Raw genomic sequence first — 25,840 nt, 5'->3', positions numbered from 1 at the left:
TGGAAGGCTGAGGTAGAGGGATCACTTGAGCTCAGGAATTTGAGACCAGCAAACATAGCAAGACCTCATCTCTACAAATACAAAAATATTAGCCAGGCGTGATGCCACACACCTGTAATCACAGCTACTAGGGAGGTGGAAATGGGAGGATGGCTTGAACCCGGGAGGTTGAGGCTGCAATGAGCTGATATTGCACCACTGCACTCCAGCCTGGGCGACAGAGTAAGACTCTATCTCAACAACAACAACAGCAACAACAACAAAAATCTTAGGTATTGTTCCATATCAGTTCTTATTGATTGAGCTTATTTGTTTTGACAACCCCATATGACAGCCACTGAAATGATGTGCCATTGTAGCAGGACGAGCCACAGACAAAACTCCTCAGACACTAGATTAAAGAAGGAAGAGGTTTTTTATTCGGCCAGGAGCATCAGCAGACTCGCATCTTAAGAACTGAGCTCTCTGAAAAAGAAATGCTTGGCCTTTTTAAAGGCTTACAACTTTAAGGGGTTCACGTGAAAGGATCGTGATAAATCAAGCAAGCGTGGGAAACGTGACTGGGGGTTACATGCATCAGCCAACAGAACAAAAAGTTTTACAATGCTTTTTTCATACAGTGTCTGGAATTTACAGATAGCACAAGTAGTTTAGGTCAGGGGTTCACATTATTATTATTACTTTTTTTGACTCCTAGGGCCGGGTGGTGGTGCCAAGGTTGTCTGGCTCTTTATCTTACTTTTGTTTCTTTCTAACTTTTTGCTTTTTCCCTTTTGTCTTGTGAACTAGGCAAGGTGGGGGGAGGAGGGCAGCAGGAATAGTAGTGGTCTCCTTCCTTATCCCCTCCTTTGAGAATTTTCACTAATTAGTGGGAGTTCTCACTTTTATTTTTACTTTCTGAGTCTCTTTGTGAGACAGAGCGATAGTGTTTTATGCAATACACTTGCGCCGAAGTTTTCTGATGAACCACGGTAGCTACAAAACCTTTTATCATTTGAAGGAACAAGTGTAATACACAGGGGAGCAGCAAGCAACTTTCTATTACCAGTAACACATTTATAATGAGGGTTTTAACTTTTTATAGCTGCAAACTATTTTCTAAATGAAGACCTAGGATCAAACCTGTGTTAAACCTGTACAGGCACATGTATCAACTTTGTCATGTCCTAAGCAGGTGAGTTTTTTTTACTTGGTCTTAAAACCTTTTTCCTAGCGAGTAACACAGTATTTTTTAATAAGAGAAGTTTTTAAGAGTCAGATGCTTGAACTTGTGCATCTGTTTGGGGAAAAAGTTAGTTAAAGTTATCCTGAGGCATTAACTCTTTTGCTTCTCAAGGCCATTGGTCTCTTATGTTAGCCTTTTTATAAACATAACATGAAGAAACATCCAGACTACCAGCAATGTGTTCAGCCAACTGAGCAAATAGGTTTTTTCTGTTTTTGCTAAAGGAGGAGGTTCTGGTAACTTCTGGTTTGTATGTTTAAAGAATGACTGCAGGACTCGGAATTGTTGCTGGGCTGGACAGGTCCGGGTTTCCTAAGTAGTATGTGTACAGTGGGGACACCTTACATAGGTGTTTCCTCTAACATGGTTATGGGAGGTAACAACAACAAAACAATGTACAGCATATTCATATCCAGCAAGGGCAAAAGAGGTCCTTACCTGGGAAAAAGGTTGAATACAGCTACAGAACGATAGGAAAATAGTATCACAGGAAAACTATTAGTCTTAAGATTTTTAACTACATTTACTTGCTTGACAAGTCCTTAAGCTTCGGCCGTGTGTAGACTAGTCAGCTGCCGGTGTGTGACTAGAACAGGGCTTGTTGTCTCCTCAAGCTTTAGCCGTGCATAGACTGGTCAGCCTCCGGAGTGACCAGAGCAGGGCTTCGTCCTCAGCAGCAGCTTGGTCTCGTCTCAGGATCAGCCAGGTTGGATGATCTGTGTCCTGCTGGCTGGTCCACTTGTCCTGAGCTGCCAGTGTTAGCTGACTGTGGTGGATCCAAGACACAACACCTGCAACTTTAACAGTATAGAGCCCATCCTATATGGGTCCTAGAAAAATTAGATTTTACTTTAAACAGAGTCCTAGATTTAAAGGGGTGTCAGGCTTATAGGCATTTTCATTTATTTAATTATGGACACTTTGCATGGCTATTTTTAAAGCCTGCATTTGCTTTTTTAAGGTTAATTCCTTTAGTTTCTGGAGGTCATCTTTAATTTAACTTATGATTTGGGGATGGCCGACGGAACAAAATCTTATAGGGCAAATACCTAGTTTGTTTGGTAGGGGTGCACCTGACTCGGAGGAGGACCATAGGCAAAAACCTGATTTTATCTTAAATGAGCAAACAAGCACTAGCATGTACCGATAGTCTCCAGCACGGGGCAGTTCTGTAAGGTCTATAAGCAAGTTTTCACAAGGTATGGCTCTTTTTCCTGTTTAAGTTTCTTAGAGGAGGAGTTTTTCTCCCCACCCCCCGCGCCCTGCCGCTTTGTAACTCTATTTAGTGGCTTAGCCTTCAGTGAGAAATTGGAATCCAGATACGGCAGAATCTTGCTGCTTTTAACTTCTAACGTGACCATGGGCTCCTGGGAGCCTAATGAGAAGGTGCGTAGTCTGCCCTAGTCTTTACATCCTTCAGCTCCTGTCAGTCTGATTAGATCAGTATTTGGTTCCTCCAAGGTGCGGCAGCCCTTGGCCGATGGCCTCTTTGTCTTGTGGCCTTGGCGATTTCCTTTATTGCCTTTTGAACATTTATCCTTCTAGTGTCCTTTCTCTTTGCATCTCGCACATTAATCTCTCTCTAGCCTTGTCCAGCTCTTGAATCCTTGCCTAACTTGACTTCTTTCACATTTACATCCACGTCCACGTCCTCTCACATTGCTAATTTTTCTTTTTTTACACTTACTCTTAGTCTTTCTTTTTCTTTTGCTCTTTCCCAGTTTTGTGCCTTGGTTACAGTTAACATACACCTTGGTGGCCACTTTTGTAGACTAGGTGGTATTCACGCCTGCAGCTTCTGCTTGATGTTACTCTGGGCTTGCTTTACAAATGAAGTATTCACTATACACTGATTTTCAGCAGCCTCAGGGTTAAATGGGGTGTAAAGCCAGAATGCTTTATAGAGTCTCTTATAAAACTGACTTAGGCTTTTGTCAGCTCCTTGAAGCATTTCTGAAATTTTTTTAATATTACTTGTTTTTTTCTACCAACTCTTAGCCTCTGCAGAAGTGCTTCTCAGTACCTCTGCAAACGCTGAAGCTGAGTTGCATTCTCTGGGTCTTTTTTTCCCTTTATTTTTTAGAGTTTAACAGGCTCTTTTTTATATCTAATTCTCCATGCACTTGGAGGGTTAAACAGGCGTACTGACAGTCAGTGTAAATGTTTACCGTCTTACCTTCACTGAGTTCTAAGGCCCGAATTAAAGCAATGAGCTCAGCTTAACGACAGTGTCCAGGGTTACCACTGCATATTCTGCACATCTCTTTCCTTGTGGGTTGATGAAGCTGCTCCTGTCCACGTATAGCTCCTAGTCTACTGGTGCCCAAGGCTGGTCCCAGAGGTCAGGTCTGCTAGAGTAAACTTGAGTCCAACACCTCTACACAGTCATGCTCGACAGGGCTCTAGCTGCCGAGAGCAAGGTGGCGGGTTCAGGGTGTTTCCAGTTTAGTAGATCAATGGTTGAAAAGGGCTGATAGATGAAAGTCTGTTGCCCCCATGGATGTGGACCTGGTCATTATAATAGACAGGTCCTCCCGTCTCCCTGAGAGGCATTTGCATAGCTCGAGCAAGACCAGGTCTGAGACGGCCCACTTGACTATCTTGACTTCCTTCCTTGGTCTCTCGAGACTCCCATCCTCCCCTTTGAGGTGAGACCTGGGGCGTGTTAGCTCCTGAATCTAGTTTCTGAGGGGGCTGTTGGCCTCGGTAAAGCGGGGAAGGCTGGGACATATGGAGAAAGAATTTCTATTATCTCTGGTAGCTCCTGCGAAACTGGCTTCTCTTGCTGTTTCTGGGACTCCCTTTTTGAATTCTGTGTCTGCTGGCGAAGCTGCTCTTACTTTTACTTTTGGCTTTTCTTGCAATAAGCTGTTAAACAGGGCTAAATTTATGCTGATTTTGTCTATATTATATTTAACCATGAGTCAATATGAGGGAACTTGATCTAGGTATACTGGCTGTCCTCCGACCCCTGTCACCACCTGAAATACACGGCCAATTGTTCCTTGTCTATAATTCCTTCGGTGGGCCATCCAACACCAAAAGAGGGTAGTTCTAAATCACACAGAGATCTTAACCTCCAAGAGGTTAACTTAACTCTATAATCTCCTGCAAAACCTTTATTAGGTTCTGTAACATGCATTTTGATAGAGTAAGTTTTGATGATTTGATGACTTTCCTTTTTTCTTTTATTTTTCTTTTTGACAGTTCCTAGCAGAGTGGGCTTACTTTGTGTCTGACCTATTCTTCTCTCGAGACAAAACAACATTCACACTATAAGACGGAAAGGGTAAAAGGTCACTCACTCATCTAATTTACACTAAATCAAAATCAAAACTAAAACCAAAGCGTTGTTAAAGGCACACCTGTTCATCAAGCAATTTAAGCCAAGTCAAAATCAGAACCAAAACCAAAGTGCCAATAAAGGCACGCCTGTTTATCAAGCAATTCAAGTCAAAAACAAAACTAAACCAAAGTATCAAGCAATTAATTCAAGTCAAGTCAAAAACAAAAACCAAAATGCTGGTACAGGCACGCCGTGGGTGATCAGGCCACGCTTCCACTCAAATGGAGTGGGAAAGTTCCAAAGACCAGTCTTACCAAGTTTCAGATGTCCAGACTGATGTGCCAGTTCCTTCCCAGTGTTCAGCCACTGTATTGATCCTCCACAGGGGCCTGCTGTGCACTGCTCTGATGAGGCGTTCCACCGGGTCAAATGTCTACCCAGGAGCGCTCTCAGGATCTGCATCGCTCAAGCTGGCCAGAGTCCCCCGCAGGGATGCTCTACAGGGCAGGCAAAAGCTGCCTAAGGGGCTCCCTCAACCATCTGTTAATTACCTCGCTTCCCGGTCAGGGAACCAATAAATGTAGCAGGACTAGCCGCAGACAAAACTCCTCAGACACCGGATTAAAGAAGGAAGAGGTTCTTTATTCGACCGGGAGCGTCGGCAGACTCGCGTCTTAAGAGCCAAGCTCTCTGAAAAAGAAATGCTTGGCCTTTTTAAAGGCTTACAACTTTAAGGGGTCCACGTGAAAGGGTCGTGATAAATCAAGCAAGCGTGGGAAACGTGACTGGGGGTTACATGCATCAGCTAACAGAACAAACATTTTACAATGCTTTTTTCACACAGTGTCTGGAATTTACAGATAACACAAGTAGTTTAGGTCAGGGGTTGAAGTTATTATTATTACTTTTTTTGACTCCTAGGACTGGGTGGTGGTGCCAAGGTTGTCTGGCTATTTATCTTACTTTTGTTTCTTTTTAATTTTTTGCTTTTTCTCTTTTGTCTTGTGAACTAGGCAAGGTGTGGGGAGGAGGGCAGCAGGAGTAGTAGTGGTCTCCTTCCTTACCGTAACTTGTTTGGCAAGTCCACTATTGACAGACATTTAAATTCTTTCCAACCCTTTGCTACAACAAATAATGCTGTAGAGAATATCCTTGTGCGAACCTCCTTCTATGCCTGTGTAGGTATATCTGTCCAATAGATTCCTGGAAGGAGAGTTACCAGGCCAAAGGGTGTGTGTCTTCACTATTTTAGATTACCTATTTCCCCACATCCTCTCCAACACAGTGTTAAACTTCGCCATTCTTGCCAATTGGATAGCTTTAAAAAAAAAAAATAGCCCAAAGGAGTTGAGAATTTATGTCCACCAAAAAAAACCTACACACAGATATTTATTTATAGCAACTTTATTCATAATTGCCCAAACTTGGAAGCAACCAGGATGTCCTTCAGTAGGTGAATGGATAAATAAACTGCTACATCCAGATGATGGACTACTATTCATCACTAAAAAGGAATGAGCTATCAAGCCATGAAAAGGAAACAAGGAAACGTAAATGCATATTACTAAATGAAAAGACCAATCAGAAGAGGCTACATACTATATGATTTTAACTATATGACATTCTGGGAAAGGCAAACTTGTGGAGACACGAAAAAGATCAGTGGTTGCCGGGGGTAGTGGGGAGGAAGGGATGAATACACTGAGCACAGAGAATTTTTATGGCAATGAAGTTACTCCATTATGATACTACAATGATGGGCACATGTCATTAAACGTTTGTCTATTTATTTAATTTATTTATTCATTTATTTTGAGAAGGAGTCCTGCTCTGAAACCCAGACTGGAGTGCAATGGTGTGATCTTGGCTCGCTGCAACCTCAGCCTCCCGGGTTCAAGAAATTCTCCTGTCTCAGCCTCCTAAGTAGCTGGGACTACAGGTGCACACCACCACACCTGACTACTTTTTGTATTTTTAGTAGAGACGGGGTTTCACCATATTGGTCAGGCTGGTCTTGAACTCCTGACCTAAGGTGATCCACCCACTTCAGCCTTCCAAAGTGCTGGGATTATAGGTGTGAGCCACCATGCCAGGTTGTCATTATACATTTGACCAAACCCATAGAATGTGCAACACCAAGAGTGAACCCTAATGTAAACTATGGACTTGGGTGATCATGATGTGTCAATGTAGGTCCATCAACTGCAACTAATGTACCACTCTGGTGGGGGATGCTGATAGCGGGGAAGGCTATGCATGGGGAAGGAGAGGGATGGGAAATATTTGTATTAATACTTTCTTCTCCATTTTGCTGTGAACCTAAAACTGCTCTAAAAAATGAAGCCTCAAGTAGTTCTTTTGGGGGGTAAAACTAAAAAGAGAGAGAGAAAAACAAAGCCTTTTTAAAAAATGGCACCACTTCATTGTTTGATCATGTATTTCTTCCATCATGAGTGAGGTTGAGTATGTTTCGTGTGTTTAAAATTTAATTGCATTTATTTTCCAGTGAATTAAAGGTATCTTTCAGATGTCTGGTGGTAGAACACCTAGCCTCTGGCTTTTCTCTTCCTTCTCTGATTTTTTTCTCTTCCTTATTTCCTTCCTTCCTTCCTTCATTCCCTCCCTCCTTCCCTCTCTGTTTTTTCTTTCTTTCTCTTTCTTTCTTTCCTTCCTTTCTTTCTTTCTTTCTTTCTTTCTTTCTTTCTTTCTTTCTTTCTTTCTTTCTTTCTTTCTTTCTTTCCTTCTTTCCTTCCTTCCTTCTTTCTTTCTTTTTTCTTTCTTTCTCTTTCTCTCTCCCTTCCTTCCTCCTTCTTTTCTTCCTTTCCTCCTTCCTTCCTTCCTTCCTCCCTCCCTCCCTCCCTCCCTCCCTCCCTCTCTCTCTCTCTCTCTCTCTCTCTTTCTTTCTTTCTTTCTTTCTTTCTTTCTTTCTTTCTTTCTTTCTTTCTTTCTTTCTTTCTTTCTTTCTTTCTCTTTCTTTCCTTCTTTCTTAAAGGGTCTTGCTCTGTTGCCCAGCCTGGAGTGCAGTGATATGATCATCATGGCTCACTGCAGCCTCAATTTCCCGGGCTCAAGTTGTCATCCTACTTCAACCTCCCAAGTAGCTGGGACCACAGGAGTGTCCCTTGACACCCGGCTAATTTTTGTATTTTTAGTAGATAGGGTTTAGCCATGTTGCCAAGGCTAGCCTTAAACACCTAGGCTCAAGCAATCCTCCTGCCTCGGCCTCCCAAAGTGCTGGGATCACAGACGTGAGCTACCGCACCTGGCCTTTCATGTCTTCTTTTGCTAAATTCTCTTCTTTTGTTTTCCCTCCCCAGATAACAATTCTTCATGCTTTTCTTTTTAGTCCTCTTGTCATTCTACTTTATACTTCTGGGCTATCTGGTCCCTACCTACAACTGCCATTGTCTCCCCCTTATGCACACTTCTAATTCTACATCTTTATATGACTGTATATGAAGCTCCAAATTCACATTTTCAATTATCTTCTAGACATTTCTACCTCAACACCCCTAAAGCACCTTTAAAAAGTCTCTATGTTCGAAACTAGACTAGTTTCTTTCCCCTTCAAATCTGTTCATGTTCCCAAAATGTCAACTGGCAGCATCTATCCAGTTTGTCAGGCAAAAAACCTAGAAGTTATCCCCCTCACTCTCATCAAGTCAAAGAAAAAAAAAACACAAAAGTCAGCCCTCACCCCAAATCCAGTCACCAAGCCTTAAATGTTGGACAGGTTTCAAAAGACAGCTGGTCCAATGGATTGGACAAGAATCGTAATTTAGACACCTCAATTTTGGCACAAAAGTCTCAAAGAGCCCATCAGTGGCTCTTTTAAACCTTCTCTAGTCTACATTCCTCTCCACTTGGTCCCAGTATAACTTTTGTATAGCTAAATGTAGCTTTTTGATGATATCTGGGTAGCTCATTTTATCTTAGGATGTTTCACTGTGATTAGGTAAGACTGGCTAGTGCTGCGATTCCTGGCCTTCTCACATGGGTGACGGCAGCTTTAGGCCTCATCTATAGAGATGTAGCATGTTAGGGGAAACCCAGTTTTTCTGTGCTTCTCCCAGTCCAGGAGAAGTCTGGGTAGGTCGGCTGGGCATGGTGGCTCACGCCTGTAATCCCAGCACTTTGGGAGGCGAGGCGGATGATCACTTGAGGTCAGGAGTTTGAGACCAGCCTGGCCAACATGGCGAAACCCTGTCTCTACTAAAAACACAAAAATTAGCTGGGCATGGTGGCGGGCACCTGCAATCCCAGCTACTTGGGAGGCTGAGGCAGGAGAATTGCTTGAACCTAGGAGATGGAAGTTGCAGTGAACCGAGATTGTGCCACTGCACTCCAGCCTAGGCGGCAGAGTGAGACTCCATCTCAAAAAGAAAAAGAAAAAAAAAAAGAAGTCTGGGTAGGTGCTGGCCCAGGAAGGGGCCTTTCACATGCTACTGGCTGGCACAACCAGGAGTTCTAAGAGATAGTGGAAGATGTACCTCTAAAAGGAAGCAAAACTTTGCTCCTCTCATCCCCTTTAGATGCACTGCAAGTAATTCCAGGGTATTAGTCTGTTCTCACACTGATAACAAAGACATAACCAAAACCAGGTAATTTATAAAGAGGTTTAATTGACTCACAGTTCAGCATAGCTGAGGAGGCTTCGGGAAACTTACAATCATTCATGGTGGACAGGGAAGTAATCACAGGGCGGCAGCAAGAAGTGCCAAGCCAAAGGGGAAAAAGCCCCTTAAAAAACCATCAGATCTCATGAGAACTCATTATCATAAGAACAGCAGCATGGGGATAACTGCCCCCATGATCAACTACTTCCCACCGGGTCCCTCCCACGACACCTGAGGATTATGGGAACTACAATTCAAAATGAGATTTGGGTGGGGACACAGTCAAACGGCATCAACCAGCAATACTACAGGATAATAATAATTCCCATTTATTAAACTTTTACTCTAAGCCAAACAGCAGGCTCACATGCTACACACATAATCTCATTTAATTAGCACAATATGCAACAGAGCAAGACTCTGTCTCAAAAACTAATAATAATTATTATTATCACAAACTAATAATAATAATTATTATTATTATCACAATGGCCCTATGAGGTAGGTACTAGTCATATCTCCATTTTAAAGAAAAGGAAACTGAGGCTCCAAGAATTTTTTGTTTTTGGAAACAGGGTCTTGCTCTGTTGTCCAGGCTGGAGTGCAGTAGTGCAATCACAACCCACTGCAGCCTCAACCTCCCAGGCTCAAGTGATCCTCCTACCTCAGCCTCTTGAGTAGCTGGGACCACAGGTACACACCACCTTGCCAGCTAATTTTTGTATTTCTTGCAGAGATGGGGTTTTGCCATATTTCCCGGGCTAGTCCCAGACTCCTGCACTCAAGTGATCTGCCTGCCTTGGTCTCCCAAAGTGCTGGGATTACAGGTGTGAGCCACCACGCCTGCCTTCTGAGAACTTTCGTGTAACCTTCATGAGTCTCCCAGGCTGACTGCAAAGTTTATAGGCATAAACACTTCACTGCATTCCAGAATAATGGTTCACTGGTGCAAAACTCTAGCCATGGAGGTCTTAGCCTCAGACACTGTCTTCCTTTGACTCTCTGAGATTTCTTAGCACAACATCAGAGGATCTGCCCAATGACCAGCCCTACCTCACTCTTTGCCCGATGATCCCTGTCAGGCAGTTCCCACTGTAGGCCAACCCCAGGCACCAGCTCAGATTAGCAGGGCTTAGCTCCCTCCACCTATGACTCTCTTGCTCCCTGGGCCTGCGGTGAAGCCCCACCCACTAGTGTTCCAGCATTCTTCCTGCTCACCCAGCCACCATCTCAAGCCTGGTTCCCTGAAGCTGGCCATAAATCCTTCCAGTGAATATTAACTAAATAATCTGTGACACGCACTGGGCAAGAGAGAAAAACAGTGTTAGTACTGTGCCTCACATATACTTGGCTCCGGTTTTGAATGATTGAATGAATGAGCAGTGTCCTTGCTCTGTAGACTACAATCTACAGGGGAAGACAGAGTTAAAATTCCAGAAGATGAGCTCTATGACAGACAGAATATGAGAAATTCTAAGAGCACAGCATAGGATGTCTACTTGGGGAAACTTCCAGGGCCATTTCCTGGAGAAAGTAGGGTTTAAGCTGACACCTGAGGCATGACTTGGTTGCCCAAATGAAGGAGGATAAGGGAAAGGGAGAACCAGGTTTATCGAAAGAGAAAAAAACCTCTGCCCCACAGATGGAAAATAGGGAAGGGTGCCCTTTAGACCAGTCCAGAAACATTTAGGAATTTCTGCAAGATACGCTGAGTTTAAACCAGATTAAGAGTAGACCTGCCGAACCATGGTCTATTCCAAGCAAGAGAAAAGCCCATTCAAGTTGGAGGTAGAAGGAACCAAACATTCATTATGATCCCTGCCAGTTTCAAGGAGACAGCAGTGGACCATGGGTGCAGTTTATAAGGAAGCAAAGCTTAAGCCTGCTGGAGTGTCCACCAATGTCTCTTCACACCAGGAGATGTGCTCAATTAAGCAGGTTCACTCCCAAGCACAGCTCCCTGATAAGGTCAGCTGGGCTTGTTAAAGAAGGTGTCATTTCTTCCGTTAAATCTGACTGCTAAAACAAATGTGGACACACAGAAAGACATCTGACACAAAAGAGAAATACATGGCCACATCTGCCCTGGGCTGACACTTCCCCACTAATGCCACAGATTGCTGACTCTTTACTAAGGCAAAGTAAAGGTATAGTAAATAGAAACCTTCCCCTTCTCTCTTTGTCTGGGCCAAAAATATGTAGACAGACTGTTTAACCCATCTTAACACTCAATGTTGAACAAATAAAGATCTCCTTCTGTAAAAATGAACAAATAGAGAATAATGACTGAACATATATAAAGATCTAGCAGGTCAAAAGGATATTGACATGAGGAATTAGAGCAAATGTCCCTGGATATCTCACCTTTGCTGCCCAGAGGCCAAAACTGAAAAGAAAAAAAATGGCTACTTTGTAATATTCACAAGATTAGAGGCTCTAAAACATTCTTAGAAAAAAATCCTAGAACATAAAAATATTCCACAGATAAAAATATATCTATGGATTCTAAAAAGGCAACAGAGGTGCCTAGCAGAAGATTGGATGTTGCATGAAATTAGGTCAGTGAGTCTGAAGAAATGATTGAAAAATTATTCTATGCCTCGATCAGTAGCTCATGCCTGTAATCCTAGCAGTTTGGAAGGCTAAAGTGGAAGGATCACTTGAGACCAGGAGTTTGAGACTAGTCTGGACAACATAGTGAGACTCTGTCTTTACAAAAATTTAAAATATATAAATTAACTGAACATGGTGGTGCATGCCTGTAGTTCTAGCTACACAAGAGGCTGAGGCGGGAGGATTGCTTGAGCCCAAGAGCCCAAGGCTGCAGTGAGCTATGATCACACCACTGCACTCCAGCCTGGGTGACAGAGTGAGATCCTATCTCTAACAAACAAAAAATGAAGAACAAGAAAAGAAAAAAAAATTCTAAAACTCAGAGAATGAATGAGAAATAAAAAAGATTAGCAGATTGGAGAAGAGATTCAAGGGATGGATGTGCATATAATTGGTCCCCTAAAAGACTAGAACAGGAGCGTTAGAGATTTATTGTAAAGAATTGGCTCACATGATTTTGGAGGCTAAGAAGTCTTATGACATGTGTCTGCAAACTGGAGACCCAGGAAAGCTAGTGGCGTAGTTCCAGTTTGAGTTCCAGAAGAAGAACCAATAGTTTAAGTTCCAGTCCAAGTCTGAAGGCCTGAGAACGAGGAGCACTAATCGCCTAAGTCCCAATCCAAAGGCAGGAGAAGACCAATGTTCCAGCTCAAACAGTCAGGCAGAGAGATTACATTTTCCCTTCCTCCACCTTTTTGTTCTAGTCAGGCCTTCAATGGATTAAATGGTGCCCATCCACTGTGGTGAGGCAGTGAGAAATCTACTATAGTGAGTCCATCAATTCAAATGCTCATTGCATTGGGAAACATCCTCCCAGACACACCCAGAAATAATGTCTAGCCAAATTTCTGGGCACCCCATGGTCAAGTCAAGGTTATCAATAAAATGAACTATCACACACAGTCCAACATTTCCACAATGTCCTGTTGGTTACACAGATGGGCCCTATTCATTGTAGGACAGGATTATACAACGGCATAAATACCAGGAGGCAGGAATCACTGAGGATCATCCTGAAGGCTATTAGCACAAACCCAGACTTAGACTCAACCCTAAATCCAATGCTATGCCTAACCCCTGAAACCTCAGTCTAAGTGGGAAATGAAATGTGGTGTGTGTGTGTGTGCACGTGTGTGTGTACATGCGCATGTGTGTGGTGACGTGCACTGGGACATGGTGCTGGGAAAGGAACTGAAGGCCAAATAATGAGCAACTTGAATGTCAGACTAATGCATTTGAGTCTGATTCTCCAGACAGTTAGTGTCATGGAAGGTTTTTGAGCATTGGAGCAATATGACAATATTGGTTTCAAACCCACAATCTATGAGCAGTGTGGCACATAACAGATGAAGGAAGACAGTGGCAGCAGATGATCAGTTAGAAGACTACTGCAATGATCCAAGCAAGAGTTTATGAGAGTCCGAACTAGATCAGTGACAGTAGGAGTGGAGAGGCAGTAATACCTTTATGAGAGATTTCCAAGTGAGAGCCAAAAAAGCCAAAGTCAAAACCAAGTGTTGACCAAGTGCAGTGGCTTATGCTTATAATCTCAGCACTTTAGGAAGCTGAGTCAGAAGGATGATTTGAGGCCAGAAGTTTGAGACCAGCCTGGGCAACATAGGGAGACCCCATCTCTAAAAAAATTTTTTGTCGTGATGGTTGTTTTTGTTTTTTTCTAGAGACAAGGTCTCACCGTGTTGCCCAGGCTGATCACAAACTCCTGGCCTCAAGCAATCCTCCTACCTTGGCTTCCCAAAGTGCTGAGATTACAGGCGTGAATGACTGCGCCTGGCCTAAAAAATTTTTTTCTAACTAGCCAGGCATAATGGCATGCACCCGTAGTACCAGCTATTTGGAAGGCTAAGGCAGAGGATGACTTGAGGCCAAGAGTTTGAGGCTGCAGTGAGCTATGATTGCACCACTGCACTTCAGCCTGGGTGACAGAATGAGACCCTGTCTCCAAACAAACAAACAAAACCTAAGTGTTAATTCTCCTTGCAAATCTCTCCCATACCTCAGACCTAACCTCAACCTTGGCCTTGACCTAAACTCCAACACCAACGCCATAACTATTGTATTCATCGAAAGTGCTGTAGTAACAAGAGACAGCAATCCAATCCAAACCATTATATGCTAAAAAGGTAAATTTTTGTACTGTATAACTAAAAATTTCAAAGAAAGATGGATCAGCCTTTAGGCATGCCTTAATCCAGGGGGTCAAATGATCTTGTAAGGGCTATCTCTCTCTCTCAGTGCTTCAGAAAGTCTCTCTTAATTTCAGTGAACAAGATGACCCTATGCAGCCCAAGACTCATATTCTGAAAGCTTGGCATCCCCAACAAAGAATCTCCAGTACCCAAATGCTGAATCCATTCCTAAAGTAATCACCATAGCTAGATTGGTGAAGAGCTCTGATTAGCCAGGCATGTGTGTATATCAGTTTTAACTACATTCATAGTATCAAACCATACATATGCAAGCTTTAAATTATGTCCACAAATCCTTTGACATTCTTTTCTTTCAAAGGAGGAGTCTAGTTCCTCTTCCCCTAAATGTAGACCAAACTTAGTGACTTATTCTTAATGAATAGAATATGGTAGAATTGATGGTGTATGACTTCCAAGGTTAGGTCATAAAAAACATTGCCACTTTCACCTTTCACTCTGTCAGACTGCTTACACTGGGGGTAGTCAGCTGCCATGTCATGAGGATATTCAAGTAGCTCTTTGGAGGAGGCCCACATGAAGAGGAACTCAGGCCTCCCACAAATAATCAGCATCAACTTGACAGTCTTCTGTATAAGGCAACTGAGAAATGGATCCTCCAGCCCCAGTCAAGTCTTCAGATAACAGTAGCCCCAGCTGACATCTTCATGGCAACTTCATGAGAAACCCCCAACCAGAACCTCCTAACTAAGCTACATCTGAATTCATTAATCACAGAAACAATGAAGATAATAAATGTGCCTTTTTGCTTAAAGCCACTAAGTGTTGGGATACTTTGTTATATGGCAATAGATAATTAATACACATATAATTTTGCATCATGCTTTTTTCACTAGATATTGTGTTGCTTGGCTTTCTCATATTGATATGTGTAGATTGGGTTATTTATTCTAATGGCCACAGCCACATTTTGTTTATCTATTCCCTTATTGTTGGACTTCTAGGTGGTCTCCTGGGTTTTTTAAATTACGAACTGTGCCACAATGAACAGAGTTGTGCATGTGCATAAGAGCTTTTTGGGCAACATATCAAGGTTTTTCTGGATAGTGCTAACTTGTTCTCCAAAGTAAATATCCCAAGAAAGTTCCCACTAGGTGTATTTGAGAGTACCATTCTCCCCACATCCCTAAAAGCACTGATATTTTCAGACTCTCAAACTTGTTGCCACGCCAAAGAGTGAAAAGCATCTCACTGTTCTAATTTGCATTTCCCTGATAACTAGTGAATATCCCCACACTATCTGGCCATCCAGAACCCTATGCAGTAATGGATGCAAAGCTCATCGGATACTCCAGGGTTCTTCATCTCTTCATCTCCCAAGGAATCTCCCATGATCCTCCATCCCTTGGGCAAATTGGGTTCCTTGTCACTGGCCTGGTGGAATACCTGGAAACGCCTCAGTTGGCTAACCATTTTCAGAAAGAATATGGGCTCCAGACCACCGTCCGGACTCACCCAGTTGTTCCAGGATGGAGGCCCAGCTCCACCCTCTCCCTTGCCCTTAGGAAGTGTGGCAGCAAATGACAAGGGGCAGCCGCCAGCCGGCTAGGACCTTAGCCAGGGTACAGTCTTCCAGAAAAAGCACCCAATATTTCAGCCTTCTGGAGAGCATCCCAGTGGGGCAAAGAGGAAAGTAGAGAGAGGAGACATCAGCAAACTTCCCAACCTCCGCTTCGGGCATGGGCTAGGACTACATGCCCCTGCTCATGCCCTGAAGACTGGCCAGAGGGAACACAGAAATAGCACCTGGCGTTGGATTTCCCTCGGAGCTGGACTCTGAGACCAGCCCAGGCCTCAAGCAGGACCCCTCTGTTCTCAGCCTGAGCCACACCATGCTAGCAACCTACTTGGCCATCCCACCATCCTGGGACTCTTCCCCCAGCTTCAGGAACCCTGCCTGGTGTCTGCAGCATGGGGCACTATTTACCAGAGATCGGTCATTTGCAAAGCACCCTCATAACTGTGTATCATATCCGCATGCCACTGCATAATTATTTAACGTTAAAAACATCTACTGACTTTTTTCCATTTAAACACATTAATGGTAAAGGGAAAGCTATAGTCCTAACCAGCATCAGTAATAGTTAGTCCTATTAAACACCATCCTCTGTTGTTTTTGCTTGAAAAAAAAAAAAAAAAAAGGCTGTGCACAGTGGCTCAGCCTCACGCCTGTAATCCCAGCACTTTGGGAGGCCAAGGCATGCGGATCACCTGAGGTCAGGAGTTCGAGACCAACCTGACCAACATGGTGAAACCCCATTGCTACTTTAAAATACAAAATTAGCCAGGCGTGGTGGCGCTTGCCTGTAATCCCAGCTACTTGGAAGGTTGAAGCACAAGAATTGCTTGAACTTGGGAGGCAGAGGTTTTAGGGAGCCAAGATAGTGCCACTGTACTCCAGCCTGGGCAACAAGAGTGAAACTCCATCTCAAAAAAAAAAGCTAGCAAAAGTAGAAAAGCGTTAAAGACCTTCTTTAGACTAGGCACAATGGCTCAAGCCTGTTACCCCAGCACTTTGGGAGGCTGAGGTGGGTTGGATCACTTGAGCTCAGGACTCCGAGACCAGCCTGAGCAACATGGTAAAACCCCGTGTCTACAAAAAATACGAAAAAATAAGCCGGGCGTGGTGGCAACCGCCTCACGTCCCAGTTACTTTGGGGGGCTGAGCCAGAAGGATCGCTTGAACCTGGGAGGTCAAGGTTGCAGTGACCTGGGATCACCAGCCTGGGTGACAAAGTGAGATGCTGTCTCAAAAAAAACAAAACAAAACAAAACAAAAAGAAAGACCTTTAATACCAAATTGAGATTTTCTGTGACTCAACATGGTTCAATGCCTCTAAGCCACTTAGTGAAAGAGACCAGTAGTTTTTCACCAAAATTCATTCTCACCTTCCATCTTCCATAGTCAGAGTGGTTATGGGGGGCTGGCAGTGATTAGAACCTCATTTTCTAGCCCACTTTCCTTGTGATTTAGTATGGCCTGGGTGGTTCTGAAGAGCATGTGAGTAGACGCCACTTCTACACTAGGGCTTTGAGACAGCAGGTGCCTCCTCGATATGGTTTAGATGTTCTGTCCCCTCCAAATCGCATGCTGAAATGTGACCTGCAGTGTTGGAGGTGGGCCTGCTGGGAGTTATTTGGGTAATGGGAGCGCATCCTTCATGAATGGCTTGGTGCTGTCCTCATGGTAATGAGTGAGTTCTCGCTCTATGAATTCACTTGAGATCTGGTTATTTAAAAGCACCGGGTGCCTCGTCCCTCACTCTCTTGCTCCCTCTTTACCATGTGACATGCTTGCTCCTCCTTGACCTTCAGCCATGATTGGAAACTTCCCGAAGCCCTCATTAGAATCACATACCAGTGCCATGCTTCTTGCAGAGCCTAAAGAACTGTGAGCCAAATAAACCTCTTGTCTTTATAAGTTACCCAGCTTCAGGAATTCCTTTATAGCAACAAAGACGGGCTAACACACCCCTCCATGCCCTTTCCTCTTCCAGTTCACTGAGCTAGTGACACACTGAAAGCCACACTGAAGATGGCAGAGTAACCTACCACCCTGAAGGACTGCATGGAAGAGAACTACCTCTACCCCTGAACAGCCATCAAAGATTATTAAATGAGCAAGAGATGCATTTTTATTTCATTTGTACCACTACATGTCTGGGTCCATTTATTACAGCTGCTTAGTCTGCTATATAATGCTCACCAAAACCTACAAGCTTTGCTTGCCACAATATTCATTCCACATTTTAGGGAGTAATGGATTGCAATGATTAAGAGTGTGAAGTTGGGGCCAGGTATGGTGGCTCACGCCTGTAACCCCAGCACTTGGGAGGCCAAGGTGGGCAGATCACTTGAGGTCAGGAGTTCGAGACCTGCCTGGCCAACATGGCGAAACCCTGTCTCTACTAAAAACACAAAAATTAGCCGGGTTTGATGGTACACGTCTGTAATCCCAGCTACTCAGGAGGCTGAGGCAGGGAGAATTGCTTGAACCGGGGAGGCGGAGGTTGCAACGAGCTGAGATCGCACTACTGCACTCCAGCCTGGGCAATAGAGCGACATCTCAGAAAAAAAAAAAAGAGTGTGAAGCTGAGTGTGCAGCAGATCCGTGTTTACATCCCAGCTCAGCTGCTTGCTGGACACGTACCCTTGGGACAGTTAGTTAACCTCACCAACCCTCACACTTTAAAATGGGTCTAACAACCACACTTACCACATAACATTTTTGTAAGAACTAAATGAGAAAGTGTCCCATATTTACTTTACTTCTAAGGCATACATTTGTTTTTGTTTGTTTTACATGTTAATGTTTCTGAAGTCGGCGTCTTTTAATAGATGAGTACATTGAATATGGTAGTTTATTTTCTTTTCCTTTTATTTTTTATCTTCTTTTCCTGGAAAGCTGTTGTTACATAAATGGTATGGATGGCATCTTAGAACCGAGGAAATACATTAGGTAAAGGGCTCAGTAAGTGCCCAACAAAGAGTAGCTATTGTTTTTTTCTTGTAGCTCAGGCAGACAGTGCTTCTAGAATGACTCATTCAATCATTAAACCAGAGGTTGCAAACCTGTTGGCCAAATCTGGCCCAAGGGCATGTTTTGATTGGCTCATTTCACTCCAATGAATTGCCAAAATTTGAAAACTGAAAAGCTTCATAGAGCAATTTGGATTTCCAGCTTCTTTTCTAAAAATTCAGAAACCGTGACTTCACTGGCCTGAATTCTAGCAGGGTATTAATCAGCTGGAACCACACACACCGACTGCCCTCTTCAAAGGCAACTGATCACTGTCCCACCACTTCTTACTGGGACGTGTGACCATCTCACCCACTCATGTAACCTGCCTGGCACCTCTCGGCATTTGACTGTGGGACCCCTGTGATACTTAATGGTTATTGCGAAACTGTCCTGTACTTCTGCTCTTCCAGTTGAACTAGGAACAGTTTGGTGAGTTGGGGTGGAGGCAGGAGGCCTTGCTGTATCCCTACATCAGAACCATGTACTTGAAGAGTACAGGTGCAATGGGCACAGCCTTTCATAGTTAGGGGGAAAGGTGATGAAGAGGACCTCTTTCGTAATCCCACACCTGGCATGGCAGCCACTTTTAAAAAAAATCTTATTTTTTGGCCAGGCACCAGGGCCCACGCCTGCAATCCAGCTCTCTGGGAGGTCAATGCGGGAGAATCGTTTGTGACCAGGAGTCCAGGACCAGCCTCGGCAACATAGCAAGCCCCCCATCTCTACCAAAAGAAAACAAAAAACAAAACAAAACAAAACAAATATATATATATAGTGTGTGTGTATATATATAATGTGTAATGTATGTGTGTATATATACATATAAATTTAAATTAAAAATCTCATTTTTCTTTATTAAAGTATAATATACATGCCAAAGAGTGCTTATTATAAATGTACAGCATAGGCCAGGCATAGTGGCTCACACCTGTAATCCTAGCACTTTGGGAGGCCAAGGCAGGCAGATTACTTGAGTCTAGTAGTTCGGGACCAGCCTGGGCAACATGGTGGAACTTTGTCTCTACAAAAAATACAAAAATTAGGTGGGCACAGTGGCATGCATCTGTAGTCCCAGCTACTCAGGAGGCTGAGGCAGGAGGTTCACCTGATCCTGGGGAAGGTGAAGGCTGTAGTGAGCCATGATTGCACCACTGCACTCCAGGCTGGGTGACAAAGTAAGATCCTGTCTCAAAAAAAATTTTTTTTGTAAAAAATTAAATGTACAGCATAATGAATTGTGACAGACTGAACACAACTGTTTAACCAACTCCCAGATCAAGAAAGAGAATATCACAAGCAACCCCCTAGAAGTCAGCCTCACATCCTCTTTCTGGTCACTGACACCCAACTTCCTTCCCTGCCTGACCCTCACCAAGGATCACCACTATCCTGACTTTTAGCAGATTGATTGGTTTCTCCTGTTGCTGTATTTTATATACATGGAAGCATACAGAATATATATACAGCTTCTTTTGCTCAACAGTAAGTTTAAGATTTATACATGTTGTTGCATTTGCTTGTACAGTGTTCATTCTCACTAGTATGTAGTATTCCCATGTATCACAATTTATTTACCAATTCTCCTGTAATATAATAGCTTTCAGTTTGGATTATTACAAATAGTGCAGCTGTGAAGATTCCAGCACATGTCTTTTGTTGAATACATCAATAAGCACAAATGTATATTCATACACTTTTTTTTCCTGTTGCTGGCTATTTCTGCTGAAAGTGGAACTGCTACGTCATAGAGTATGCGTAAGTTCAGCTTTAGTAGATACTACCAGTTTTCTAAAGTGACTGTACCCCTTTTAACTCCTACCAGCAGAGTCTGAGTGTTCCAGTTGCTTCACAGCCTTATCAACACTTGCTCATTTCCATCTTTCATTTTAGCCATACTGGTAGATGAATGATGGTAATTTTTGTGTTTTTTTTTATGGATTTCCCTGAAGACTAATGATGGTGAGTACATTTTCAAATGTCTAGAGATCATTTGGATACTCTTTTTTGTGAAATGACTGTGTGTGTGTGTGTGTGTGTGTGTGTGTGCGTGCACGCAATTTGCCTGTTTTTCTATTGTGTTCTTCCATTGGCTCTTTTATTTATTGATTTGTGGATCTTTGTATATTTTGGATACATTTCCTTTGTCAACATGCTTCTTCCCCCCATCTATTTGCCCTTTTATTTTTTTTTTTTGTGGGGGGGAGGACAGGGTCTCCCTTTGTCACCCAGGTTGGAGTGCAGTGGCATGATCACGGCTCACTGCAACCTCTGCCCCCGAGTCTCAAGCAATCTTCCCAACTCTGCCTCCTGAGTAGCTGGGACTACAGGTGCACACCACCACGCCAGGCTAATTTTTGTAATTTTTGTAGAGATGGGGTTTCACCATGTTGCCTAGGCTGGTCCCAGACTCCTGGACTCAAGCGATTCTCCTACCTCGGCCTCCCAAAGTGCTGAGATTATAGGCATGAGCCACCATGCCTGGCCCCTTTAATTCTCTTTATGATGTTATTTGGTGAACAGATGGATATTCTTTGTTTTAACATAGTCCAGTTTATCTTGCTTTTTGTTTATTTTGTTCTCGTTTGGTGGTGCTGGTTCTGCTGCTCTTTGTGTCCAAGAAGATACTTTAAGTTATCTGTAAATATCCATTCCTCATTTTTCCTTTGGAATGTGCTTGTCTAAATAACTTGCCTTCCTAGCCTCCCTTATAGATATACAATGGCTATACGACACAGTTCTGGTGAATAAAACATAAACAGAAGCCTGCTGTGTGTGCAGGAGTTTTCGGGAATTTTTGCTCTCCTAATAAAATGAGTGAGTTGTGGCCATTCTTCCCCTTCCCTCCACCATGTGCTTTGAAAGCAAATGAGATGTATGGAGCTGCAGCAGCCATCTTGTTACCATCAGGAAAAGGTCAAGGGCAGCACAATGACATCAGCCCCAACAGCCATGAGCAGCTACACCAACTAGTGCCTGCTATTTTTTTTACTTCTTATTATGCGGTATAAGTGAATCCCTATTTACAGCTTTCTATATCTTGTAGCCAAGTTTATTCCTAATTGATAAGTCCCTTATCTCTCCCCTAAATCTTGGCATTACCTTTGCCAGACTAACCTTCCCAAAACCTGTCTGTGTGTATGTCCTCCCTATGACCAGAGGCCTTCAGTGCCCTCTGTGCTGACTTTCAAGGGCCTCCAAAACCTGTCCACAGCCTCTGTCTCCAACTCTGTCTTCCATTCATTTTCTTAATCTTCTTATTTTTTATTTATCTATTTAGTTTTGGGTTGGAGTCTCGCTTTGTTGCCCGGGCTGGAGTGCAGTGACGTAGTCTCCATTCACTGCAACCTCCACCTCCCAGGTTCAAACGATCCTCCCACCTCAGCCTCCCAAGTAGGTGGGATTATAGGCACCACCACACCTGGCTACTTTTTCTGTTTTCAGTAGAGATAGGGTTTCACCATGTTAGCCAGGTTGGTCTCGAACTCTTGACCTCAAGTGATCCACCTGTTTCAGCGTCCCAATGTGCTGGCATTACAGGCGTGAGCCACTACGCCTGGTCATATCTTCCATTCATTTCTGATTCACACAGTTCACTCCCTCTATTCCTCATCCCCCCACTGTTACATCCATCTGGAATGTAAGAGCAATATCAATAGATTGCTGAATTATGTATACAGTTAGAATATTGTTCACATGTAAAGAGAACTGAAAAAACATTCTCAAATGTAGAATTCAAGTATCAGAACACTATCACTCACCTGGAAAAATCTACCTGAAGATGTAATGCGGCCAGTTGGAAAATGAACCAAAATAAAGATCAAATGCATATCTGATGTGACAGGTCTGGCAGTGAGTGCTATGCCCCAGTAAGCCCAGAACTAGGTCTAAAGAGAATGAAGGTTAGGACTTAAAACTACAGCTAAAAAAGTAAGGTGCAGTAAATGTGATAAAACTGAAAGAAACACTCTCATGATCATTCATTACATTCCACTGGGAATACCACCTGCACGATATGTCAAGCAAAATAGATGATATTGTTTATATGTCAAGAGCTCTTACAAGTCAATGAGAAAAGTACAAACAAATGGGGACCAAAACTGTCAAGGCCATGACCAGTCAACTCCAGAAGAAATAAAAATGACTAAAAAATATACTAGGCCGGGCGCGGTGGCTCAAGCCTGTAATCCCAGCACTTTGGGAGGCCGAGATGGGCGGATCACGAGGTCAGGAGATCGAGACCATGCTGGCTAACACGGTGAAACCCCGTCTCTACTAAAAATACAAAAAATTAGCCGGGCGAGGTGGCGGGCGCCTGTGGTCCCAGCTACTCGGGAGGCTGAGGCGGGAGAATGGCGTGAACCCAGGAGGTGGGGCTTGCAGTGAGCTGAGATCCGGCCACTGCACTCCAGCCTGGGCGACAGAGCAAGACTCCGTCTCAAAAAAAAAATATATATATATATATATATATTTATATATATATATATATACTAAAAGGCTGGGTGTGGTGGCTCACACCTGTAATCTTAGCACTTTGGGAGGCCAAGGTGGGAGGATCACTTCAGCACAGGAGTTCGAGATCAGCCTGGGCAACATAGTGAGAACCTGTCTTTACAAAAACAAACAAACAAAAACAAAATTAGCTGGGCATGGTTCCTAACATCTGCAGTCCTAGTTACTCAGGAGTCTGAGGTGAGAGGATCTCTTGAACCCAGGAGTTTGAGGCTGCAGTGAGTTGTGATTAGGCCATTGCCTTCCAGCCTGGCCAACAGTGTGAGACCCCATCTCCAAAACATATATATTATATATAAAAGATACATATTATATATAATATATATAATGCATATTATCTATAATATATGTGATATTATATATATGTACTACATATTATATATAGTATATGTGCAATACATATTATATATAATGTGTAATGCATATTATATACTATATGTAATACATTATTATATACTATATTATACACTAATTATAATATGTTAATTATATCATTATATTAATAATATATGTTAATTTTATTATTATATTAATAACATACAGTTATATATTTATACTAGGAACAATAGGATAGGAACGATAAACTAATATCTTGATAAACTTGATAGGAACAGTAAACACTGGGGACTATATTATAAGGATGGCTCACACCTGTAATCCCAGCACTTTGGGAAGCTGAGGCAGGCAGATCACTCGAGCCCAGGAGTTTGAGACCAACCTGTGCAACGTGGTGAAACCCCGTCTCTACAAAAAACTACAAAAATTGGCTGGGTGTTGTATCTCACGCCTGTAGTCCTAGCTACTTGGAAGGCTGAAGTGGGAGGATAGTGGGAGGCAGATCTTGCAGAGCCAAGATCATATATTAATTATAATATATTAATACATTATTATATGTTGTATATGTAATACATATATTATATATGTAATATATAACATATATAATACATATTGTATATAATATATATAATACATATTATATACTATATATGGGATGCTCAAACTTTATATATAAAAGATGCTAAAACTTAACTAATGATTAAATACATGCCAGTTGGAACAAACAATAATTTTTTCATTAAATTTCACCTATTGGATTGGCAAAGAATAAAATTTGGTAATGCACAGTATTTGAGAGGATAAAGAGGAACAGTCTCTCTGGTTAGCTGTTGGTGTTTTTATAAATGGATAAAACCTTTGTGGAGGGCTCCTCACATTTGCTGTGAAAATGTATAATATATGAGATGAGGGGCTTTCCAGACATCACCAGACCATGTCTACCAAATAAAGCTGCGTTTTTTTAAATGTTCAAGCTGTAATGACTACAATCCCCAGCTTTCCCAGAGAGTAGAAAGTACAGTCTGCCCTGTGACATATGTGACTCTCCAAGGAATGCTTAGACGTTCCATTCCCATGTCACCTGCCAGTGCCCCCAGCCTTGCTCTGAACTGTGGCTGCTCAGGACTTTGCAGTTCACCTTGAGTCGTCGGCTCTGTGGTCCCCACACCATTCCAATTACAGACACAGGCTTAAACTTCACTTTAACCCCCTTTGGAAGCATAATGAAGGTATTGAGTCGAATGTAACCGAAGGCTTGGGGGAAAACAGAAATGCAGGGTAGACGTTGGCTGACACAGTTCTTGCAGGTAATTATTCCTGGGGGCCACAAGCCTGAAACCAACCTCAGATTTTCTACTTCCCATCAGGTTTCCACAGGGTAAGGGAGAGCCCAGCTGCATTCAAGAAAATTTCCATGTGTACCAATACTTAGCTCCCACTTATAAGTGAGAACGGGCAGTATTTGGTTTTCTGTTTCTGCATTAATTCCCTTAGGACAATGGCCTCTAGATGCATCCCTGTTACTGCAAAGGACATGATTTCATTCTTTTTTATGGCTGTGGCTGTGTAGTATTCCATGGTGAGTATGTACCACATTTTTTTATCGAATCCACTGTTGACAGGAACAATAGACGCTGGAGACTCTAAGAGTGGGAACGGAGGGAGTGGCGCAAGGGGTTGAAAAACTGCCTATTGGGTACTTTGCTTACTATGTGGACGATGGATTCAATCATACCCAAAGCTTAGATTCAAGCCACATACCCATGTAACAAACCTGCACATGTATCCCCTAAATCTAAAATAAAAGTTGCTTTTTTTTTTTTCTTTGAGACTGAGTCTCACTCTGTCCCTCAGGCTGGAGTGCAGTGGCGCGATTGCAACCTCCACCTCCCCAGTTCAAACGATTCTCCTACCTCAGCCTCCCGAGTAACTGGGATTACCGGTGCACGTCACCACACCTGGCTAGTTTTTGTGTTTTTGTTTTTAGTAGAGATGGGGTTTCACCATGTTGGCCAGGCTGGTCTCGAACTTTTGACCTCAAGTGATCCACCTGCCTCAGCCTCCCAAAGTGCTGGGATTACAGGCGTGAGCCACCATGCCTGGCCAAATTAAAAAAAAAAAAAAAAAAAAAAAAAAAAAGACGAAAACAATAACATACTACAATTACTTTTAAAATACTATATAAGGCCAGGTGTGGTGGTTCATGCCTGTAATCCCAGTACTTTGGGAGGCCAAGGTGGGCGGATCGCCTGAGGTCAGGGGTTCAAGACCAGCCTGGCCAACATGGTGAAACCTCATCTCTAGTAAAAATACAAAAATTAGCTGGGCATGATGGTGTACGCCTGTAATCCCAGCTCCTCGGGAGGCTGAGGCAGGAGAATTGCTTGAACCCAGGAGGCGAAGGTTGCAGTGAGCCAAGATTGTACCACTGTACTCCAGCCTAGGCAACAGAGTGAGACTCCCGCTTAAATAATAATAATAATAATAATAAAGATATAAATAAAAATA

The sequence above is a fragment of the Papio anubis genome, chromosome 18 (assembly GCF_008728515.1).
Source record: "Papio anubis isolate 15944 chromosome 18, Panubis1.0, whole genome shotgun sequence".
Classification (NCBI taxonomy): Eukaryota; Metazoa; Chordata; class Mammalia; order Primates; family Cercopithecidae; genus Papio; species Papio anubis.
Note: the sequence above shows the minus strand (reverse complement) of the source record.